Source organism: Suricata suricatta, chromosome 14 (genome assembly GCF_006229205.1).
Source record: "Suricata suricatta isolate VVHF042 chromosome 14, meerkat_22Aug2017_6uvM2_HiC, whole genome shotgun sequence".
NCBI classification, from domain to species: domain Eukaryota; kingdom Metazoa; phylum Chordata; class Mammalia; order Carnivora; family Herpestidae; genus Suricata; species Suricata suricatta.
This window is the reverse complement of record NC_043713.1, coordinates 83508911-83533133: the sequence shown is the minus strand read 5'-3', so window position 1 is coordinate 83533133 and position 24223 is coordinate 83508911. Positions and strand designations below refer to the sequence as shown.

Here is a 24223-nt window from a genome sequence, read left to right as displayed (position 1 = left end):
CCCCCCCCCCCCCCCCCCCCCCCCCCCCGCCTTTCTCCTCAGGGGCAGGGCTCCGGGCTGTTTGGGGGAGAGCGGGGCAGTTCCCCCTCCCCGAAAATGTGTAAATCCAACCCCCCGCAAGAAACCCCAAGTCCTCAGTCTAAGTAAACAATGTGCTTGCTCGCAAATGTCATTTCAAGGCTTTTCCTCTAGGCTCTGACCCCTTTCAGCCGACCTGCTGCCCCTGTATGGAAGTTCTAGATTCCCCACCCTCCTCCACTCCTCTCCTTGCCTCTGAAATAGGGGCCGGGGCACCTGTGCAAAGTCTCAGGCCTGTGTGCCGCCTCCTCTCCAGAATCGGGATTCTTCAAAGGAGACCTCATTTGAGCATCTTTCTTGGTCCACTAGCAGCTCCCACCCCAGCGCCCCCCTGGGAGTCCCTGGAGCTGATAGGACAGACCCTTCTCCTTCATCTGGACCCGAACTAGTACCTGAGCCCCCAACGGGCCTGTCTCTGCTCCAAAGTGTCATTGCATTTTATGGCTCTCGTGGGGCTCTTACAGAGCTCTGCCTTATTTTACAGTTACTTTTTGTGCCTGCTTATCTCCCCTGCCGGCTTGCCAGCCCCTGGAGGAAGGGGGTGGAGTTTGATTCATCCCCAGCTTCCCCCCCCCTCCCCCGGCTCAGCACCCTGGGCACAGTCAGCCTCTGGATGGAGTAGAAGCCCCTCCCCAGCTTGCCTGGGGCGGGATTGGGGGAGGGTCACTGGACTCCTGGGCTGTTGCAGTTACATTATTTTACATCTGCTAGGAATCTGTAAGCCCTGATCTGAAGGAATCCCCAGCCTCTCCCTTCACAAAAGAAACACCAGGAGATAGCCAGGGCCGGTTCCCTTGGAGGGAGGGAGTTGCCAAGCCGTTCTCTGGGTAGTGAGTGTGCAGGTCCTGCTCTCTGGCCTCCCACACCTCACTGTGTGCGGGAGGCAGTGGGGCAGAGAACTAGAGCCCGCGGGTCAAGGTTCCAGGCCTGCCGGTCCCACAGAGTCTGTGTGAGGTTGACGAAGACACTTGGTTTCTCTTGGTCTTGGTTGGTCCTTGTGGAATCTGAAAGAAAATTCCTCTGCAAGTACAGGCCCCTCAGGATCTGGGCCCTGCCTCTTCCCTTCTCTCTTATCAACTTTCTATTATCAGAACCCAGGCTTGTCTTCACAGGCCCTCCCAGGTACGGTGGGTCACCCCCACCTTTGCGCTTCCCCAGTATGACTCACGGCGTGGAATGGCAGTTACCTGTTCACAGGTGCCCCCCCCCCCCCCGCCCCAACCTCCCCACTTAGACTGAGCTCCTGGAGGAGAGTGCTGAGTGCTCTTCTCTGTACCCCCTGCGCAGGTTCCGGGTCAGCTCTCAGGAAAATGTGAGTGGCGGGGAGGCGGCTCAGATGCCGCTAGGAGCCCTTTCTGTCCCAAGTTGACTTCGTGTAGATTCTCAGCGGAATCCAGCTTTGCTCCCTCACTATCTAGAGGCCAGTTTTAAGACCAAGCACATGTTCTCCTAACCACCCCGTGCGGTGAAGTCTTTCCACTCTGCCTCTGAGAAGAGCCAGTCATGGAGAACGTGCAGTGTTTGTAGAGACAAGAGGAGGCCTGGGCCGTGTGGGCTGCCTTGGAAGGGCCCGAAGGATCTCACGCGGGAGGCCTTAGCGCTGGGCCGGAGAAGTGGTCCGAGGGAGCAGTCACGTGAGCGCACATCGGCTCAGCCCCTTTGCAGGCAGCCATTCTGAAACCAGCTTCCCAGGGTCCCCTGCAGGGGGACACGGATGCGGGCGAAGCAGTCTTTGCTTTGCTTCACCGTAGCTCCTTCTGTTGATGCGCAGTAACCTTTCACCGGGTCCCTGGGGATGTTACTCAATAGCGCCATGGCAAATCCACGTCTGGTTTGCTCTGAAACCTGTAACAGGGGGCTCTCTGCTCAGGGCTTCCTACATAGTCTTGTATGAAAACTTTCTTTTAGAATCTAGGCCCTGGCGAACTTTGCCTCCTGGCGGGAAAGTAGATTGCTAGTTCTTTAGACAACGAGAAGGAGGGTGGGGAGAGGAGACCTGCCTTGGGTGCGTAGTGCGTGCACATGGCTTCCTTTTCAGTCCCGGAGGTTAGGCCGTGTTCTTCCCCCACTTTCTCAGAGGAAGAAATTGAAACACAGGGAGATCAACTGATCTGCCCAAAGGCCTTCTGGATTTGGACCCAGTTCTACGTGACCCTCCCCGTCCCACCCACGCCGTCTTTCCGATTGATTTACGGTTACCTTTCTCCTTGGCTTCTAGGAAGCCTGGTGCACAATGCTCTATTCCATCTAGCAATTGTAGTCACATACCCACGTGGTCAGCATATTTATTCCTACTTTCCTTTGTCTGCGTGTGTGTTTATGGGTAAATCTATCTGTATTCTTTGTAAGTCACAAAAGGCTTCTGGAAAGCAGGACAGATGAGTGAGTTAAATTACAAGTAACATTGCACCTGAAGCTTAGGCTGGCTCACCATGTGGTTAGGGAGACGTAGCCCACAGGTAACACAGGTTGTGTGTGGTAAGTGTTGCTTAAATGGCAGGTAGAGGGGGCACCTGGCTGGCGCCGTTGGTAGAGCATGTGACTCTTGATCTCATGGTTGAATGTTCAAGACCCACACTGGGTGTAGAGATTACTTAAAAATAAAATCTTAGAAAAACAAGATATTTAAATGGCAGGCACAGTTCAGAGGAGGAGATGTCCTTTCTGGGTAAGGCAGTCAGGGCTGACTTCCTGAAAGAGGTAGGATTTGAACAAGGCCTTGACGAATGGGTGGAGGTTTCATGGCCACAGCCCCTGTGAAGGTGTGTAGGTTTTAGGGTGTAGTCACAAAGGCCCCAGCAGAGAAGTTTGGGTGTGAAGAGAGAGGATTGGTCTAAAGGGTAAAGTAGGCGTGTGTGTGTGTGTGTGTGTGTGTGTGTGTGTGTGTGAGATGCCTTTTCACACTGTCTCCAGCCCTGACAGAGTGCCTGAGGACCCTGGAGTCAGGAGAGTTGCACCCTATTAAAGACTGGAAGCCAAGGCCAGAAGAAGGGAAGTGACTTGCCCGGCACCCCTCTTTCTGCCTGGACCCCAGGTCCCCGATTGCCAGTTTAGTGCTCGCACACTGGCCCTTTTCCTCCTGTAAAATGGGTATAGGGGTATTGACTCCCTCACACCCAGCCCAGCAAACACCACGACAACCCCAGGCTCAAGCTTTATGGCCAAAGACACAGAGAGGGCTGTCGGAGAGGCGAGCTGGCATTTGCTTTCATTACTCATATTAACAACCGCCCTTGCCAGAGGACGGGAAGAAAATTAACCAACAGGCAGGGTTCCGGTAACAGACAAATCAAAACCCCAAGCAGTGGCCTTGGAGGAGAGCATGGAAAAAGCAGTTTCACATCCTCTCCTGGCTGAAGTCCCTCATCTTTCGCAAAGCTTTTCTGTTGTGGGAATGGGGTCAGGAGTCGGGGTGTAGCGGAAGGGCAGTCTCCAAAACGGGAGCAGGACTGGGACCTGGTGGCAGATCCTCTCTCAGAGCCCTGTGAGGGGCAGGGTGTGGACATGCCCACCTGCTCCCGTGGGAGCCAGAGCCCTGCAGAGCAGAAGCCTTGCACTTACAATGTATCATATGTCGCTTGTGCACACGGTCCAGTCTTCTCAGTCCCTGCCGTTCTGTCTGTAAGGTGTCACGAACACTACGTCAGCGAGCGCAGAACCGCTGCCCTAGGGGAAGCGCAGGGCTGGGTTCCTGCGAGCCTCTGGCCACACGCTAGTTCACCGATCACATCGGTACACACTTCGTCTTATGTATGTTTCTGGTTAGAGATGCCTTCTTTAATTTTTTTAAATGTTTTATTTTATTTATTTATTTTATTTTTATGTTTTTTTATTGAGTTTTGAGAGACAGAGACAGCGCTAGCAGGGGAGAGGCAGAGAGAGAGGGAGACACAGAATATGAAGCAGGCTCCAGGCTCTGAGCTAGCTGTCAGCACAGAACCTGACATGGGGCCCAAACCCACAAACTGTGAGATCATGACCTGAGCCGAAGTCAGACACTTAACTGACTGAGCCACCCAGGCGCCCTGTTTTTTTTTTTTTATTTTTGAGAGAGAAAGAGAGAGAGAGTGCGAGCGTGAGCAGGGGAGGGTCAGAGAAAGAGGGAGACACCGAATCCGAAACAGGCTCCAGGCTCTGAGTGAGCTGTCAGCACAGAGCCTGACGTGGGGCTCGAACCCAAGAACCACGAGATCATGACCTGAGCCGAAGTGGGACGCTCAGCCGACTGAGCCGCCCAGGCGCCCCTAGAGATGCCTTCTTTAATGGTTACTGTTACTCATTAACACAAAGTGGCCAACAGCAGCGATCACTCACACCTGAATGAACCTTATCTAACACAGGTATTTCCTCTGTGAGGCCCATCCCTGCTCAGAAACGGGGGCCAGTGACTCACTGCAGGGCTGTGGACACTTTACGTGGTGAAGTCATCAACAAAAAGCACAAAAATGTGAAAAAACCTGGCACTGAACAGAGAGCAAAAAGGACACCTGCGTACAGTCCTGGAGCGGACGCTAAAGGCAGCGTTACCTTGTTCAGCCTGAGCCGGGGTCTCACGCGCTGCATGGCTCCGAACCTCTCCCTGCCCTGCGCGTGTTTGCAGATGACCGCATAAGCACTGCGCAACGTTACTGTTAGTGAGTAAGGAATTGGTAAATAGGGAATCCGTCAAAGGGCTTCTTTCAACTTGAGTGCCACAGCATTCCTCAGAGATAAGGACGGGCTGTCGGGCTGTCGCCCAAATGCGACAGAAAGAGGAAACGGCTCAGAAGGTAGAACAAGCGGCTTGTGCTCACAGACGTGGCAGGGATGGGGCCAAGATTTGCACCAGCCCCTGTGGGCCCCCCACGTGGCTCTTCCTCCTCACGTCTGGCCTCACATGCAGTCAGATTCATTACTGTTGGTGTGTGTCCCTCCTCCCCCCAGGGCAGGGACCTGGTCTGTCAGCCATGCCATTGTGTCCGCCCTCCACCATGTCTCCAGCACCTAGCACAGGGCACCCCGTTGGTGCTCAGTACGTGCATGCCGAATGGAAGCCAGAATGCGGATCCTGGGGTTTGCTGTCTCTGGCGCCAGAGAAAAGGACCAGTTCTCTGGCAGCAGTCCCCTCGGCTGGAGGTGCTTGTGGCCCCCCAACAAGGGAGGGTCAGCAAGCCCACATGGGCCCCTCTAACTGCTCTCTGCTGAGAGGAGCTGAGGGAAGGACTTCACTCAGAGGAATGACCCCCTTAGGGAGGCGTCCACGCCAACGTGGGGCGTCCTGCACCTCAAATCCTGGCCTCCTAACCCCTGGGAAGCCTTCCAGAAACATTTTGCCCCGTGTGCCCTGTTAAGAGCTGGAACGCAGGTGACACAGACGATTGCTCGTTCTCTCTGAGGCTGTTTCCCTTTGCAGAGGTGGTTCCTGGGGATGGGCGGGCGGCCTTTACTCTTCGGGGAGCTGGCGGGGGAGGCTTTCCCCCGCGGCCTCCGAAGGGCCCGGCTGACTCATCTGCTGTGCCGCGGGGCTGGGTGCCAGCTCTTTCCCCTGCTGCTGCCCTGCCAGCACCGAGCCGTGCTCCGCGGCCTGCTGGGCTCACCTGGCCTCACTCCCAGCCCCCGCTGGGGGCTCCCCGGGCGCCAGGGTCCTGAGCGAGGCGGGGCGGGTGGAGGGAGGGCCAGCTCAGTGGGTGCAGCCAGCTGTCCCCTGCTGTCCCTGTGCAGCCCTTTGAAAAGCCATCCCGAGGGTGTAAGAGTCACCTTAAGGTGGTGACCGAGCAGCCATTTCTCTGGGGGCTGGAGGAGAACACGTGCACAGACGACCCCCACCCCTCACCTGCAGACCTCGGATGTCCTGCCGCATTTGGAAGCAGCCAGTCATGAAGCCCCAGTTTCCCCGCCCCGGGGAGACAGGCAACCTATCCTGCCGCACCGCCGTGACCCTAAAATGCCCTTACTTGGTAATCAGCCCCCCAAGACCAAACCTGAAACCCCCTCACCCATAACCCCCCCCCCCCATCGCCTATCAGGCGCGAGTTCCCTGACTCCCCACTCCCCGGGTCATGGGACCTCGCCCGGGAATCGCAGATCCCAATAAAGGTTTTCTTGGCTCCATAACCTGGTCTCTTTGTCCTCCCATCTCTGCCTCCATCTATTAAATCTTACAGAGGGGGGCGTTGGGGAGGGAGTGTGTGGGGCGGCAACAAGGTGCCCATTCCTGTTTTCGGTGGGGAGCACGTGGGCACAGGTTGGCCGAGGGGCAGGGCTGCCCCGCATGTCTGGACGTCCCTTAAGGCTGGTTTTGTGACAGCGTGTCCACCCTCCCCCTCCGTCCTGCGGAAGGGCCCATTAATTGCTTTTCTTGGCACTTTGTAAGAGTTGACTTTTCACTTGCATTTTCATGAGAGGGGGGTAAAAAAACCCAAGCATATTCTGCAACTACGATTTTTCCCTCTTGGGTAATCACAATGGAAAAAAGCATTCAAGTCCTTTGGAAACCACCCGTAAGCAAGGCTCACCGAGCTGGGTGGGGAGCCTTCGTCAGGGGACGGCCAGACACCAAGGCAGTGTGGCGGCTACCCTGTAGGGAAACAATCATTTCACGTTTATTTTGGGTTTGCAGCATATTTCAATTAGTTCGCCAGTGTTGTGCATCTGACAGGCCAAGCGTTTATTATGGCTGAACCATCTGGGAGGTGGGAGGCCCGCAGCCCTTCCCCCGTGGCAGTCGGTAACTACTAGTTTAAAGGAAATTTGTTTGATGTGTTCGGGAACCCGACACTAAAACACCATTAATAACAAAAGCCTGGGGAGTTCTGAAAGCTTGCTCGCCGGTTGAGCCATCAATTGGACATGCATAACCCCAGACCTAATTTCTCCTCTGCGCGTGTGACATTTTCCAGTACAGTGAAGTTCTGAAGTGGCTTGTTTAATTGGTCCAGAGCACGCTCTGGATTAACCCCGTGCGGAAAGGAGCTCATTAATTTGCACTCGGATGCAGCGAAGCCCGTGCCGTTGCTGCAGGGGAGCAGCAAGGGAGGCTGTTAACAGATCCCTGCATTAGTATGCAGCTGAGCTCCCGTCCTGTGCCGCGAGAGAACGCTAGTTTTATTTCGGTTCCCAACCTCTGGTGACTCACCAGAGCATCGTGAGTTCGCGGTGATGACTGCTGACCAGCCCCATCCGTCCTGTGCTACCTGGGTACAGCGCTCAATTACACCCATTCTTCTTTTCACCTCTGTTATTTCCCCTGGCTGAAAAGTCTCTTTCCTGAGGAATGTTCTGTCTGACTTCCCAGCAGGGGGGAAAAGAGGAATTCAGAATCTTAGGACTGAGTGAACCGGAAGGAGCATTGGAAAAAACCAAGTCCAAGGGTTTGACCTTTCTGCATGGAGGAAAGACTTTCCATTTCCCTGAGCCTTCAGGTCCTAGGGCTGGGCGTGGAGCAGAGTGGAGACGCAAGGACGCACTGGTGAACCGGAGCCGGCTCGTAAATTCTGGGCCGTCTGGTTCACTCAGGTCTGTCCTGGTGGCCTGGTAGCTGCAGGACTGGTGTTCGGAGGGTTTAGGCTAATAATGGCACCCAATTAGGCCGACCCTTAATTATGGACTTTTCCAGATACTGAGATTCCTGCTCCAGGAGAAGGCAGCTCTTCCCTCTCGGTCTGGCCCAGCCGTTCTGCAGGCTGAGGGGCTTGGCTTGTTTGTCTTTGAATCTCCAGTGCCTTGCACAGTGGTTGGTGGTGATTCAGGGCCTGATGACCATGTTGGGAGAGGTAGTGACTGTAGGGTCCAGAGGTGAAGGGGCCTTTCTTGTTTATCCACCTTTTCATAATACCCTTTGGTATACTCAGTGCTTTTACCCTCTGTGCCTCATTTGACCCATGTTAAGTGCTGCTGTGCCCATTTTACAGGTGAGGAAACTGAGGCTCAGAGGGGTCATGATTTGGCACCTGGTGCTTTCACCTGCCCTGTTTCACACATGGAGACACCATAACTCAGAGAGGTCATGATTTGGGCCAGCTGCAAAGGAAGCTCACTCTTGACCTCAGCAGGTCCGGATTCCTCACGTCCATGTTCATGTTCAGTCATGTGTATTATACTCCCGTGCTCTGGCATTGTATCCCATCAGTATTTCCGGATCTGATTCAGTCTGAACAGTGCACAGTGCTTCTCAGTTTGGGTCTGTATGTGTTTTTCTTCTTTTCTCCGCCCCCCGCAGAGGGGAAAATAGAATTCCTTTTCTGTTTGTTATGTAGTTTTTGCCTTTCAAAGAGGCCAAAGAGCTCCACAAACTTAGAGCGGATTCCTTGAGACAGCACACTCTGAGGTCATGGCCATTTACAGGTTCCGGCCCTGCTGTCTCTGACTGTGCACTAGGAGACTCCTGGTGGGTTGGAGACCCGGAAGCAGGGCCTAGGCCTCTGGGTATGTCTAGTACTTTGCTACCCACTCCCCTCAAATGAGAACAGCATTCCTACATGGGAGTGATGGCTGGCCAACCCCTGTGTGTGGGGGTGATGAGGTTTCGGGGTGAAGGTGGGGTGGTCTGGAGCCAAAGGCCAAGAAAGGATTCTTGAAGACATCTTTGGTGCAAAAGGGTGATTCTTTAAAATGTTTTATTTCTTTATTTTTGATACAGAGAGAGACAGAGCATGAGAGGGGGAGGGGCAGAGAGAGAAGGAGACACAGAACCAGAAGCGGGCTCCAGACTCTGAGTTTATCAGCACAGAGCCTGATGCAGGGTTCAAACCCATGAATGTGAGATCTGACCTGAGCCGAAGTCGGAAGCTTAACCGACTGAGCCACCCAGGTGCCCCCAAAGGGTGATTTTTTTAAAGCAGGGGGACTGGACCCGTGGGCAGGAACCCGTGCTGGGTTGTAAAGAGTGGCTCTTCTATACTATGAATTTGGGGAGTAAAGTCAAAAAGGAGGCCTCCAGAGGGACTTTGATATGCTAACAACTCCTGAGATACTGGAGGCCTTGCTACTGTCCAGCTGAGGCTATTTTGCCTCTCGTGACGCATTAACGTTAGGACAGTGGGGGTTCCTGGAGACTGTTACGCTCTGCGTTTGCCTCAAGTATTTGGCGGTGGGCTGCGGGTTATAAGGAAATTTAATTTTACCTGCCATTTCCTTCAGCCTTGGTTCCCACATCACTGTGGAGGGGAGGGCGGTGTCTGGGCTCTGGGAAACGGAGTCTGCTGGTTTCTAGAGCTCAGGCTCTGGGTAAGACTGGCTTTTCTTGTAGTTTACTAAGTTATTTGTAAACTGACGGAGGCTGTGTTCTGTAGGATTGTGACCCCCGTCAGTTAGCCATTTGCTTTCCTTTTTGTTGTTGGGCAGCCAGGAGTGTCCGAGGAATATCACACCCATCCCACCCGGGGCGAGGGTGTTTGTTAGCTGGTGCTTTGCCCTCCCTGCCTTATGCTCCCTCATCGGCGGTGGGGCAGGCGGTGTTGTTAAGTGGGCACAGCTCAGAGCGAGCTCGTCGGGTAAGGGGGAGGCCCCGTTCATCATCCAGCCTGGGTTCTCACCCAAGGCTGGCTCAGCGTGGACTGTGTCTGCCCCCTCTTCCTGCTCTGTTACCACCCTCTTCCTGGGGTTCGTTAGAGAAAGCAGGGACCAGAGTGGCCGCGTCAGGAGTGCAGCAGGAAGCCGGAGGAGGAGGAGGAGGAGGAAGTGAACAGCCTTTGTCTCTCCTCCCTGCACCACCATCTCCCGTCTCCCTTAGTGTCTTGGAGCCCCTAGGTGTGGGGAGAGTGGAAGCGCCCATGGCCCCTGGCCCGAGAGGGGCCGGTGATGCAGGTGGGCCCACACCGAGCCTCTGGCTCAGATCAGGGTCCTTTCAGCAAGAGGCATAGGGTTTGCTTTTTCTAGAAGGCCTAGAGGCGTATGTCCAGGGTGGCGGATTTGGGTCCTTGCTCCCGATGGAGATGCACCCCTGGAGCTCCTCACACTACGTAAGCCACCCCTTGGATGGTTGTCCCTTGGGGTAACTCCTGGGCCCAGGTGTCCTAGCCACCCGTGGGGCTCCCAAGGGCAGGGGCCGAGTTATCCCATTTTGGCTTTCCTCAGAGTGCCTCTCTTGGTGCTGAACTTGGAAAAGGGGGTTCACGAAATCTTTGAATACACATGGGGGAGGTTGGCCTGACTCACCTGCTTGCCTGATTTTTCCTCCTTCCACTGGAATCTTTTCTGGTGCTTGGAATAACCCAGAAGGATTTCAAGCCTCTAGCTGTGCTCAGGCCTGGACACTGAGGGAAATGGCACATGGGAGCAGGCAGGAAGGGCCGCCGGAGAGCCTTGCCTTGCCTTTCCTTAAATTGAAGTGAAATTCATAGAACACAACATTAACCATTTCTGGAGTGTACAGTTCAGTATCATATAGTACATTCACAAGGCAGTGCAGTCAGCACCTCTGCTGGTTCCAGAACATTCTCATCACCCCAGGAGGAAACACCCCACCCCTTCCCCCAGCCCTGGCCACCACTAATCCACTTTTCTTTTTTATGGATTTTCTTATTCTGGGTCTCATATAGCGGGAGTCCTACAAATGCAGGACCATTTTTTTTAATGTTTATTTACTTTTCAGAGAGAGAGAGAGAGAGAGAGCATGAGCAGAGGAGGGGCAGAGAGAGAGAGAGAGAGAGATAGACAGAATCTGAAGTGGGCTCCAGGCTCTGAGCTGTCAGCACAGAGCCTAACACTGGGCTCAAACTCATGAACCTTGAGACCATGACCTGAGCTGAAGTCAGATATTGAACTGACTGAGCCCAGTGTGTGTGTCACCTTTTTCTTTTTTTAATTTTAAAATATTTTTAAATTTATTTTTGAGAGAGAGAGAGAGAGAAGGGCGAGCAAGGGAGGGTCAGAGAGAGAGGGAGATACAGAAGCAGGCTCCAGGCTCTGAGCTAGCTGTCAGCACAGAGCCCGATGTGGGGCTCGAACCCACGAACTGTGAGATCATGACCTGGGCCTAAGTGGATGCTTAACCGACTGAGCCACCCAAGCGCCCCATGTGTGTGACCTTTTTTACGACTGACTTCTTTCACATAATGTCTTCGACATTCCTCCACGTTGAAGCAAAAGTCAGAACTTGGTTCCTTGTCTTGTGTGTGGTAACACACACAGCATCAGCTTTACCATCTTAACCGTGTGTAAGCGCGGTGTGTGGCTTTAGGCACTTCACACCGCAGCCACACCAGCGTCCAGCTCCAGATCTCCTTCATCTTCCCCAAGCGGAGACTCTGTGCCCGCGAAGCACTGACTCCCCAGTGCCCTCCCCCAGCCCCTGGCGCCCACCGTCCTGCTTTCTGTCTCTCTGAACGTGACTCCTCTGGGTGCCTCACATGAGTGCAATCGCCCAGGATCTGTCCCTTTGTGACCAGCCTGTTTCACTTAACACAGCCCCCTCACGGTTCACCATAATGTAGATGGAGACAGAACCGCATTTTTTTTTAAATGGCTGAGTCATATTCCGCTGTATGGATGGGCTGTCATATTTTGTTTTCCATTCATCTGGTGAAGGAGACACTTGTGTTGTGACTCCAGGCCAGTGAGATGTTGACTCTGGATGGGAGCAGTGAAAGACAGCGGAGCTGAGCCTGGGGGTCCAGAGGCAGGACTCGTGGTCTTTTGAGGGGCGTGGCCTTGGACAGCTGCACCTTTCTGTGTCTGGGTGTCTGTATCCATCCAGTGGGTAGAGATGCTCCCTTCTAGGGATGCTGTGTAGATGCAGTTGTGTGTGTGTGGGCGGGGGGGGGGGGGGGGCGGGGTGGACTGTCACTGCCGCGTCCAGTGAGTCGCCGTCTTCCTAGTCAGGAGCATGAGACCTGGTGGTGCCTGGCCTTCCGCCCACCTGGGCTCACCTGTGACTTCCGCTTGCTGGAAGTTTCGCGCCCTGGCAGGGTTCCCAGAGCCAGCTCCAGAGGGGGCGGCTGTGTGTCGTTTTCTCTGTGGCTTTAAGAGCACTTGCTGATGCCTCACTGACAGCAGTAGCAGACACGTGGCCTCCTGAAGCATCGTCCCCATCCCCCAGGCCGCTCCTTTGTTGCTTCAGGAAATCAGAGCCAGGAGGATGACATCGGCAGCCTCCTGGGGCGGCTGAGTCAGAGCAGAAAGTCAGTCTGGAATTCACTAAGTCACACTTGCCTTCATTAGGCTAATTAACTTTCGATGTGAATTAGCTTTATGAGCTGATTTAGGAAATCCATTACCAGGCTGGGGCCAGCTCCGTGTGCAGTGGTGCCTAGGAAGCTGTGCTGTACATTTCCATATCCGCCAATTAAGGATGTTTAATTATTAACTGAAGGCTGGGCGGCTAATGAGGAGCTGCATACGTTGTGCTTTATTTGAGCATTTTAAGGCCTTTTAAAATGAGCCATCATAGAGTTAAGATCGTACTAGGCATCATAATCTGTGATCCATGTTGCAGATTCCTTGGATTGTAAACTGAGGCCGTGTGTGTGTGTGATTTGTGGAAGTTCACACAGATTGAGAGTGTGGGGGCGTTTAGTGTGTGTAAACTGCCGCTGACAGCCGGCGTGGAGAGCTCACTGGTTAGGTTCTCAGGCTGGCCTACCGGCAACACCACCGCCCACCAGACGGCCGCGTGACTGAGTTTCTTGGGGCGCCTCTCCTGTGCCAGGTCCTCCATAGCCCTCTGCGGTTAACCCCATTCTACAGATGAAAAACACTGAGGCCCACGAGGGAAAACTGACTTCCCCGAGGACACGTAGCCAATGGACTCGAATCCAGGTATTCTGGCTCTCCCATTTTGAGATTCCACCTGGAATTTAAGCATTATGTAAACTTTTTTTTTTTTTTTAAGTGGACAGGCTTATCCCTAGTGAAGTTGGAGAAGAAACTTCTTCCAAGGCTTAAGTGGAGCCTCCCGAGGCCTGCCAGGAGGAGAGCGCGCTAGTTTGTGCCCGGAGGACACGGCACTCTGCTTGCTGGCTCTTACGCACGTGGAGCCCATTTGTCCAGGACCCTGTGGGTGACAGTCTTCGCAGACTCCTCCAGGGGAGTGTCACAGATGGTGATTTATGTTACCAGTGACCTGAGTGTGCTGTCACCTGTCTTTACGGCTCAAGGGTCTTTCTTTCTGCTTAGGTGTTGGTCACCAAGTGTCACTGAGCTTTGACAAGCCCCCATGCAGCTGGAGCTGAACAGCCGGGGGTTCCAGGAGGTAGAGGTTTTATTTTTAGCCCCAGAGCCTCTGTGATCCTGTCACTATGGAGATACAGGCGGGGGGCCCCAAGGCTCTGTGCTTCTCCTCCCAGAGAGGAAAGAGGGTCCCGTTTCCTTCCTGGAACTTGGTTTCCCAGGCAGCCTGGGCTTCTCGGTTGAGACCTGTGTGTGTATGTGTGCGTGTGCGTGTGTGAGAGAGAGACAGATCCCATCGCCACTGCTCATCATGAGGAAGAAGTAGCACTGGGACCCGGTCCGGCGTGGGGGCCGGTGTACACAGCAGTCTTGTGCTTTGGCTGGACTGCCGGGAGACCAGAGACTCCGTTTAAACTGTGCTGTGTGGCTTTGGGCAGGTTCCTTCTTTCCCCGGGTCTTCATGTCCTCACCTGACAAGTTGGGATGCAAATTCCTGCCCTGTGTCCTTCTCTGGATCTGGTGACCTGATCGATTGGGACAAACTTTGAGTCAATACTGAGGTGTGAGTGCCAGGAGTGTGTATGTGAGAATGAGTGAGTGTGTGAGCGAGCGTGTGGGAACATGTCCAGTAATTATTGTGATGCCAAGTAGATCTACCCTCAGTAGATCATCTAGAATTTTTCCTGCTCCTTCATCTTGCTACTTTTTCCTGTAATTTGGCTTCTCCTTTTGAAGGCAGAGAAAGAAGAGGCTGGAGGGGGCGCCTGGGCGGCTCTGTCCGTTAAGTGTCCAACTTTGGCTCAGGTCATGATCTCACGGTTTGTGGGTTTGAGCCCTGCCATCAGATTCTGTGTCTCCCTCTCTCTCTGACCCTTCCTTGCTTACCACCCCCCTCTCAAAAGTAAATTAAAAAATTTTTTTAATTAAAAAAAAATTTAAAAATCAGAAGAGGTCGGAGGGAAAAGAATTTAGTCCTTTGCATATATTATCATAAAAGATAAATCAAGAGAAGTTGAAACCGATCCCTTTTCCCACTACCTGTGTGCCACCTCGTAGAGTTTGTGAAGATACTCTCTTTTCCATTCCTGTGGCAAATACCTTCCTACAGAGGGAAGTGACACTGGGCACATTGGCTCTGCTCCTACAGCGGACATAACTGAGGCTCCGAGCGACTGAAGCACTTGTCCGGAGTTGCCCAGCAGTGAGCCCCAGAGCCGGCACTGGAGCGGAGTTTCTCCATACAGAACGGCAGGCATAGAGTGGACAGATGCTGCTCTTTTTAAAATCCTCCTCTTAAAATCTCAGGCTTGGCTATTATCCAAACACAGGAAATAATGGGTGTTGGTGAGGATGTGGAGAAATGGGTACCCTATGCCCTGCTGGTAGGAAGGTAGAGTGGGGTGTTTACCTTACATGGCTAAACACAGCGTCACCCCACAACCCAGCGGCTGCACCGCTAAGTCACTGTGCCCAAGAGCATAGAGAGCAGGGCTCCGGCAGGTGCTTGTCCACAGCCAGGAGGCGGAAAGAACCCAGGTGTCCATCAGCTGATGGCTGAGTGAGCGTGGGTGCCCAGCCAGCGGAACAATGTAGGAAGGAGGGAGACCCGGATATTGTCACAACCTGGACAGGACATGGAGCCGGGCGGGAGACGCCAGTCACGGAAGGACACTGTCCTATGACTCCACTTACCTGAGGGGCCCAGAACCGGCGCACTCATAGAGGCCAAGAGTCGAGTGGTGGTTATGGGGGTCCTGGGGGAGGAGGTAGGGGGGCTAGTGTTTGGTGGGTTCAGAGCTTCTGTATGCGGTGATGAAAATGTTCTGGAAATAGTGGCGGTGGTTGGGTAACATTGTGAATAGCCTCTGAATGGTGCTCTTGGAAATGATTAAAATGAGACAAAACAAAACAACACAACTCAGGCTTGACTTGGATTTCCAAGAGAGACTTGGGCTGGATCCCATTTTCCTTTTACCCTAATGGAGCCCCTGGCTCCCCCAGGGAATCGGGAGAGGCCCGGCTGGCCCTCGGGCGCTTCGGGACGGCGTTCCGGCAGCTAACGGCCATGCTCGGTCCCCATGTGCGGGCGACATCCGTCTCTATGGAACACTGTGCACCTGACGTCGGGCATGTCCTTTTATGGCTCTGCTCGGTCTCAGTGAGTGGAAAGATAAATACCTTCTCAAAGAGCAGATGCCATCTGCCCGGGGTCCCTGGCGCCCACAGCTGCGAGGTGAGTGGGAGCCAGCTCCGCCGAGGGGCAGGTGCCACGGGCCCGGGCGGGAGTGCGGAGGAGTCACCCCACGCGCGCCCCGGGCCCCCTGCAGACAGGTGCAGCCGGGCTCTGCCACCCTCCAGCTGTGGGAACCGAGCAGGTCGCGGGCTGCCGCCCGGCTTCTATCAGCTCACCTGCCCTTCGGCTGGTCATGAGGTTCCCCGGAGGACGTGCGTGCCCAGCACCGTGCCTGGTGCCTCCCAGGGCTGCTTGTTCTGGCCCTGCAGAGGTGCTGGGGTCCTCTGTGGCTTCTGGGGAGAGGCCGCGGGCTTGGAGGGGGAGGCCTAGTGACTGGGCAGGGAGGAAGGGGCCCCCTGCTCTGTGGGCAAACCCCGTGCGCACCGTGGGGCTCAAAACACAGAAACATGCCCTCTCGTGTTCAGGAGACACGAAGTCCACACGCATGCAGGCTGTGGGCAGCGTCGGTTCCCTCAGGAGGCTCTGAGGGAGGACCTGTTCCAGGCTTCCCTCCCCGTGGCCGGTGGTCCTGGACACCTGACTCCCATCTCTACCTGTCTCCATGTGGTTGTCTTCTCTGTGTGTGTGTGTGTCTGTGTGTGCACGCGTCTGGCTCTCCTCTTGTGAGGACACCAGTCATACTGGATGAGGGCCCCCTAGTCCAGTGTGACCTCACCTTAACTAATGTACCTGAAAAGATCTTATTTCCAGATAAGGTCACATTTTGAGGTTCTGAGAAGGACACAGATTTGGGGGGCACACCCTTCAACCCAGTACCCTCTCCATACTTTCTGGATGAGGGAGGGAGGGAGTTGCTATGAAAGGCTGTCCATGTGCGCCTGCCCAGCTGTCTTGGTGAAGAACTGTCGACCTGGGTGTGCGAGAGGGCGGCTCCAGGACCCCCCTCTTCTCCCGGCACCTGTACCCTGAGTGGAGCACTCTGGCTGACTCCTGACTCAGCCCCCGCCCGAGGTAGCGACAGTAACATTTACTCCAGGGAACGTCACGACACACGGCACACCGGGGTTCTCTGCTTCCTTTCTGCCAGAGCTCGGAGCTCCGGCAGCTCTCTCTGTTCCTCCCCCCTCCCCTTGGAGCCAAGGAAGACTGTAGGGGTGGCCCGTGGCCTTGGGCAAATCAGCTTCCCTCTTTGAACCTCAGTTTCCGTCTTTAGACGAAGGAGGCTGAGCTGGGTGCCTCTGAAGGGCTTTCCTCCTCTATGATTATTTCTATTTTACTGCCGAGAAAATTATGGGCTTGGAAAGTATGCCCTTGGGCTCCATTTGAGGCAGGCCTCAAATTCAGAGTTTCCTGAGTCTTCTATGCCACCTCCTATAGGAAGCCCTCTTAACTTGATTCACATGTGGTTCCTCCAGTCCTCGCTGTGCCCTGTGTGTGACACATGAATTCACAAATCCTAGCCTGCTATTCAGATGGAGTGCAGTTTGTTTGTGTGTGTGCATGTGTGTGCACACACACACGCTCTTCGCCATGTTCCCTTCCCTCCTTTTTTCTGTAGGCAGGCTATTTGCTTGGGGTCTCCGTGTTCTACCAGAAAGGCACTGGGCACGGGGTTCATTATATTGGGCTGTGGCCCAGTCTCAAAACATAAGCAGACGATTATTTGCCAGGAGATCTGCTGAAAGAAAAAAGGTGGGGGGAGGGGAAACCACTTAGATACTTTGAGTAGAGGCCGGGAAAGCGTTTGAAAAACTTCAACATCCATTACTCTCTATAATGTAGAGACTGAGCGATAAACAGATGGCAGGTGCCAGAGAACATTTCCAGTCGGTGGCGACTTCCTCCTTAATAGTGAGGCACTGCGGCAGCGTCTTCCAAAGGGGCACAGAGTGTGTCACAAAAGGATTGTGTCACAAAAGGATTTCAGGGCCAAACAGTATCTGGAAACCCCTTGCTGCGAGAGGCATCCCTTTGAGACCAGTTTCTCCTCTGCCGTCAATGTTAAACATCTCTGTAGCTTGAAGCCAGGCCAGTGGGCTGGGAAAGGAAGCCCAGCAGCAAGGAGGCTGCAGAATTAACCTTGTGAGATGGATACAATGTTCATCTCAGGAAAGCGGACGCTGAAAAGCAGTTAGAAGTAGTAAGACAGGGGGCGCTTGGGTGGCTCAGTCGGTTAAACATCTGACTTCGGTTCAGGTGATGATCTCACCGTTCCGTGACTTTGAGCCCCGCTTGGGCTCCGTGCTGACAGCCGGGAGCCTGCTTTGGATTCTGTGTCTCCCTCTCTGCTCCTCCCCCACTTGTGCTCCTTCTCTTTCAAAAATGAACATTAAAAGAAAAACAAAAAAGAAGTAGTAAGACAGAATGGTGGCCCAGTTGCAAAGGACTCTGGCATCCCGCGTGGGTGTTGGGTGTTGGTGAAGCCGGGGCCTTCTTTCCTGGTTCGGAATCGGAGCAGTCCCCAGGCCGTCTCAGGTCGGCGCCAGCACCTCCTCTGCCTCCCAGGAGCCCGGGAGTGTGGGGAAGTGATGCAATGCTGAGCGTTCCAGATCTCCCCTGACCATCTCTCCTGGGAGCTGTTTCGTGGGGCCCAGCTGCCTGCCCAGTGTTCCAGGTACGGAGGTGTGAGCCCTGGGTCCTGAGTCCAGTGATACCACGTTCTGGCCATGGGGCTTGGGCTGAACTACTGAACCTGAACCAGAGTGTCGTCCTCTGTGCAAGAGGGGCCCCAGCATCTGCGGAGTCTCGGAGAACGATGATCACCTCTGTGCACCAGTGAGCTGGCACTCCAGCGGCCGGAGGGCGTTGTCTTAAGCTCAGCACCAACCTGGGACCCGCCCCGGGACCTGCAGAGAGAGGACCCCAGCGTGGTGCCCGAGCCTGGCTGTCGGGGTTGCACTCCACCTTGTCACACGTCCCCGCTGGGGCGTCCCCAAGGCGGCCCTTGAGGAGAATCGGGGCGCAGGAGGGAACTCGTGAACCCCTGGTAGAAGCCAGAGCACAGACAAGGCTGCATCACTGTCATTCTTAGGAGGTCACTTCATTAGCTTCGGGGCTCAGGAGGCCTTCACACGGCTGGTAACGCTCCTGCTCTTTCTTGAAGGCATTTCGTGCCTCCCTTCAGTAAATGGGGAACATCAGGTAGAATTCAGTCTCTCCGGGACCAGGGATCGTGGAGTCACTCAGCTGGCCGGCGCTGCTGAGATGCACATGGAGATTGGCCGTTCGGAGCAGGGCTGTGCGCGGAGGCCGGGGATGGGGTGCGTCTGTCCCTCAGGCTGGACCTACGGGCTCCCACTAATCCCTTTTTAGGTAGCCTTCCCTCCTTCCTATTGCTTTTCCTTTTCACTCCTTGGTGTGGTTTGCTGCTGTTAATTTTTTGCCTTAGTTTGACCACGGTTGTTTTATAACCATCCCCGGGTGCTAGTAGAACTTTCTTTCTTTCTTTTTTTTTTTTTAATTTTAAATGCGTATGTATCTTTGAAAGAGAGACAGAGTGGGAGAGGGGCAGAGAGAGGGAGACACGGAATCTGAAGCAGGCTCCAGGCCCTGAGCTGTCAGCACAGAGCCTGACACGGGGCTTGAAGTTCTTGGGCTTTATGACAGCTTTTCCCTGGAAGCCTGGCGGCATTGCTCCGCCCACTTCTAAAGGGTCAAGGTTGCTACCAGCTGGCAGGCAGGGTCATGGAGGTTAATAGGGCAAGAGTTAGGGGTTAATAGACAAGAGCTCACAAGGTGCATTTGCACCCAGCTCTGCAGAGTTTTTAAGCATTGTAATTGCCTCACTGGGGAGTGATGTCTTTTTGATCTACTTTCTGACTCTTAAGGAATATGTGGTTCATGGACTTAAAAGGTGGGCTGTAATGTGGTTTTAAAAAATATATTAAGGGGCACCTGTGTGGCTTAGTTGTTTGAGCATCCGACTCTTGATTTTGGCCAGGGTCATGGTCTCATGGTTTGGGAGTTTGAGCCCCACATCGGGCTCTGTGCTGATAGAATGGAGCCTGCTTGAGATTCTCTCTCTCTCCCTCTCTCTCTCTCTCTCTCTAAATACATACATACATAAACAAACTTCAAAAAATTTTAAAAAATATTTTAAGGGGTACCTGGGTGGCTCAGTCAGTGGAGCATCGACTTCTGGTTTCTGCTGGTCATGATCCCAGGGTTGTGGGACGGAGCCCTGTGTCAGGCTCCACACTGAGCATTGAGCCTGGTTAAGTCTCTCTCTCTCTCTCTCTCTCTCTCTCTCTCTCTCTCTCCCTCTCTCCCTCTCTCCCACTCTCCCTCTCCCTCTCTCCCTCCCTCCCTCCCTCTCCCCTCCTACCCTTTTCTACTTGTGCATTGTCTCTCTCAAAAAAATTTTTTTTAAATCATTGGACCACTCATTATTTCCTTTGCAATCTGCTATATCAAAAGAAATATTCAATGCTAGCTATTATTTTTTTAATTTATCTTTATTTTTAAATTTACATCTAAGTTAGCACATAGTGCAACAATGATTTCAGAAGTAGATTCCAGTGATTCGTCCCCCACGTAAAACACCCAGAGCTCATGCCAACAAGTGTCCACCTTAATGCCCCTCCCCCACTCAGCCCATCCCTCCTCCCGCAACCCCTCCAGCAACCCTCACTTTGTTCTCTGTGTTTAAGAGTCTCTTATGTTTTGTCCTCCTCCCTGTTTTTGAATTATTATTTTTTCCTTTCCCCTATGCTCACCTGTTTTGTATCTTAAATTCCACATATGAGTGAATTCATATATTTGTCTTTTTCTGACCAATTTCGCTTAGCATAATACCCTTTACTTCCATCCACGTAGTTGCAAATGGCAAGATTTCATTCTTTTTGATGGCCAAATAATATTCCATTGTATGTATACACCACATCTTCTTTATCCATTCATCCGTTGATGGATATTTGGGCTCTTTCCATACTTTGCCTATTGTCGATAGTGCTGCTATAAACATTGGGGTGCGTGCGCCCCTTCGAAACAGCACACCTGTGTCCCTTGGATAAATACCTAGTAGTGCAGTTGCTGGGTCATAGGGTAGTTCTGTTTTTAATTTTTTTGAGGAACCTCCATACTATTTTCCAGAGTGGCTGCACCAGTTTACATTCCCACCAACAGTTAAATGCTCGTTTTTTAAAAACTTAGGTATTAAAATTAAAAAGTTAAAGCTCTTGATCAATAAACTGCCTTGTCTTTTTTTTTCTTTTAACTTATTTACTTAAGTAATCTCTATGCCCAATGTGAGGCTTGAACTCAAGACCCTGAGCTCGCCTGCTATACTGACTGAGCCAGCGAAGGCGTCCCCTTGCTCAGTAAACTTCTGACCGCAGCTTGACCGTCCTGTCAAGTGGTGGGTCTCTTCCTTCACTGAGGGAGCTTTTTCTACTAAGATGGTCAGTTATCACCCCGGGTCTGCTTCCGTTCTCCCTCTCACTTCCCCAACAACTTAAGACTCACCGTTGTCTAGTATTCAAAGAATGTTCATAATTTTTCAGATGCTTTTATTCACTCTTCATTCACTTACTCATCCACTTACTCTTTCACTTATTAAAAAAAATGACAACACACACACACACACACACAAATTGTACATGACATTACGCCAGACATTGGCAAGGTTGTAAAAGTAAATTAGATACGTTCCTTGATTTATGGAACTTAAAACTTATAGGTTACAATAAAATAACAAAATAGAGGAAAGGGGCCTCTGGCTGGCTCAGCCGGTGGAAAATGCAGCCTTTGATCTCGGGGTTGTGAGTTCAAACCCCACATTGCGTATAGAAATTACTTAAAAATAAAATCTTAAAAAATAAAATAGAGGATAAAGCCAACCTTGACATGAAAAACAGCTTGGACACACATGACCTTACACTTGGTACCAAGCTGACTTACCCTGGTCCACAGTCTCCCTATTTTCCTCCCCGGCAGCAACTTCCATCGCTAATCCTTGTGCGTGGGTATACTCCTTCAGGAAGATTCTCTGCATACGTGAATGGCCGCTCCTTAGCAACAACACAGACTGCGCCACCGTGCTCCTGCTGGTCCCGGAGGTGGTCCTCTGCCGGGCCGCTCCGATCGCCCGACTCTTCTTAATGATGAGCTCGGTGTTCGGCGGACAGAAGATGCACCGTCGTTAGTTGAACCAATTCCCGACTCACGGAGATTTGTATTGCTCATGGCAGAAGCCTGGCAGCACACGGTGCCGCGGCGGGCGTCCTGGTACGGAGGTGCTGGTGCAAACAGGCCCTCCTCTCTGCGGAATAAATTACCAGAAGGAGAGGTGCCAGGTCAAGGGGTGTTTTCCTTTATTCTCGATAGCTGTTGCTGAATTGCTCTCCATAAAGGTAGTACCAATTTACACTCTCACTTACAGTGTGTGAGTGCGAGACAGTGGTTTTTAACCTCAAAACCCCAGGCAAGGAAGAGCTTTTAAGTAAAATGAAAATCTGGAGAAAACCGTGTGAGAGCCTTTTCTACCGCAAAGGGCAGCCCTAGCGGAGTTCCTGGCACAGCCGATTAAGGACGTGGGTTCCCATTAGGTGCCTCCTCGAGAGTGGCAGAGAGGGGCCCGTGGTTCCTCCGGGCACGTTGTGGCCTGGGTGGCCCCTTCCTGGAGGCTTTTGGCCCTCCTCTGTCAGCTCGTCCATCGCCAAATATCTGAGGAGCACCATGTGCTTTAAAAATTACACCAGGACCTGTAAAATTACAAAATAATTTTGCCAAGGTAAAGACATTATATTTATTTTTTATTTTTGAGGAAGAGAGAATGTGAGTGGGGGAGGGGCAGAGAGAGAGAGAGACAGAATCCGAAGCAGGCTCCAGGCTCTGAGCTGTCAGCACAGAGCCCAACTTGGGGCTCGAACTCAAGAGCATGTGATCATGACCTGAATGCTTAATGGACTGAGCCACCCAAGCACCCCTAAGGACGTTACTTTTATTTATTTATTTATTATTATTTTTAATGTTTATTAATTTTTTAGAGAGACAGAGCACAAGCAGGGGAGGGGCAGAGAGAGAGGGAGACACAGAATCAGAAACAGGTTCCAGGCTCCGAGCTGTCAGCACAGAGCCCGACGCAGGGCTCAAACCCATGGACAGCGAGACTGAGGACATTATTTTTACAGAGCTGTATGATTCACAGATGTTACCAGGGGCTGGAAGAGGGACAACAGGAAGTACGTGTTTAAGGGACACAGGGTTTCCGTTTGGGAGGCTGAAAAATGGAGACGGACGGTGGTGGCTGCAAGCGGCCTGAGTGCGCTTGAAGCCACTGAACTGTGCACTTAAAAACGGTTAAGATGGCAAGTTCTGTGTTCTGCATAATTAACCACACACACCGAGAAGCACCGGGTCACTGCAGCTGCCCTCTCGTGAGCAGAGGACACCAAAACCTAGGAAAGATCTAATCCAACAATGAAACGAGAAGGAATGGAGCTTTTTGAACAGCTTGCTCTGTGAACTGTGTTTGCTTGTCACCTTGAACTGGCGAGAGCTTGGTGGCATCTGGCGCAGACCGCTCCCTGGCTGTGAGAGCCGGTCAGGAGGTGCCGAGGGCAGGAAACAGAGACCTCCCTGGGGAAGGAGCTTGCCGGGCCTGCAGGGGCTCCGTGGTCCCTGCAGAGATCCCGTCCGTGACCTGGGAGGCCTGGCTGACCTCCTCTCCACCTGAGGTACTGGACTCACCTTCTCCTGGGTCATTGGTCTGCCTTCAAACGGGGTGCTTGGCCCTGGCCTGCTGCTGGGTGTTTTCTGGGCTTGGTAGGAGTGAGGCTGGCAAGCAGTGACTGGGTGCAAACTTTGTCACGATATTCCTGCATCCCCAGTAGCTCAGATAACTTTCGCAAAAAGAGCATCTGCCTGGTCCTGCCTAGAAGCTGGGAAGCAGAGCGCATGTCTGCCTGGAACTGCCTGGAGCTGCCTGGAGGCTCAGTGTAGATGCGGGGGCTCCCGGGGTCTGGCAGGAAGGAAGCACTCCCCAGAGAGGTTGCTCGGGCCTCCGCACAGCAGCCACCGGCCTCCTTGAGGTTCTGCGTGCGTTACTAGGGCGGTCGTCACCCCCAAACTGTAATGATCGTTAGGAAACCCACGCTGTGAAGTCCCTGATTTTAGAGGGTGGAATGTGTGCACGAGCGGACCCTCACTCAGGCACGGTTGGTCCTGCGGAGAATGGGCCTCTTGCTTTGGCCATGGGTTACGACTACTTTTAGGGTCCTGTCTCCGTGTGTGGGTGTCTGGTCCTCACCCCACTTGCAGAGAGAAGCACGAGACCCAGGAAAGACCAGGACCCTGGGTTGGTTGCAAGACCAGAGAGCACCCTGACCTGGGCTAGTACGACCCAGACACCCTGCGACTGGACAGCCGGCTCACGATTGCTCCAAGCCGCACGGCCCACCCCGAGTTCCACTGCCCAAACTCAGATTCCAGGAGGCGAGGTGGCCACAGAAAACTGGGGCCCAGTCCGTGTGCTACCCTGGCCCCAAGCAGAGGGTGATTGTTGGGGCAGGACCTGAACTCTGTGGGTTCATGGTTGGCGGAAGGGCAGCCCCACTATTCCTACGGTGCGCCCATCTGAAAGCCCGTGTCAGAGCGCAAAGCCACCGCGGGAGGCTGTGCCAGCACCTGTGATGAGTTTCCATTTGACTCACATCTGTCGAGAAGGTGACAGGACGTACCATATCCACAGGCCGCTGTGATCGCTGAGCTGACACAGCTCCTCATGTGGGCGGAAGCGTGTGCTTCCCATTAAGAAAATTGCTACTTTTGAACAGGCTCCGAATAGAACTTTTTTGCTTTTACTAAAATTAAGAAAATAATAATAAAACAACCCACCCAACACCCCGGATTTCTTAAAACAGGAAA

The 24223-nt window shown here is 53.2% G+C and overlaps 1 protein-coding gene across 4 annotated transcripts in view; it reads left to right on the top strand.

Moving 5' to 3' along the window:
• Window positions 1-24223, top strand: part of PITPNM2 (phosphatidylinositol transfer protein membrane associated 2) — a 137801-nt gene that overhangs the window by 479 nt on the left and 113099 nt on the right. The gene's annotated exons all lie outside the window — the stretch shown is intronic.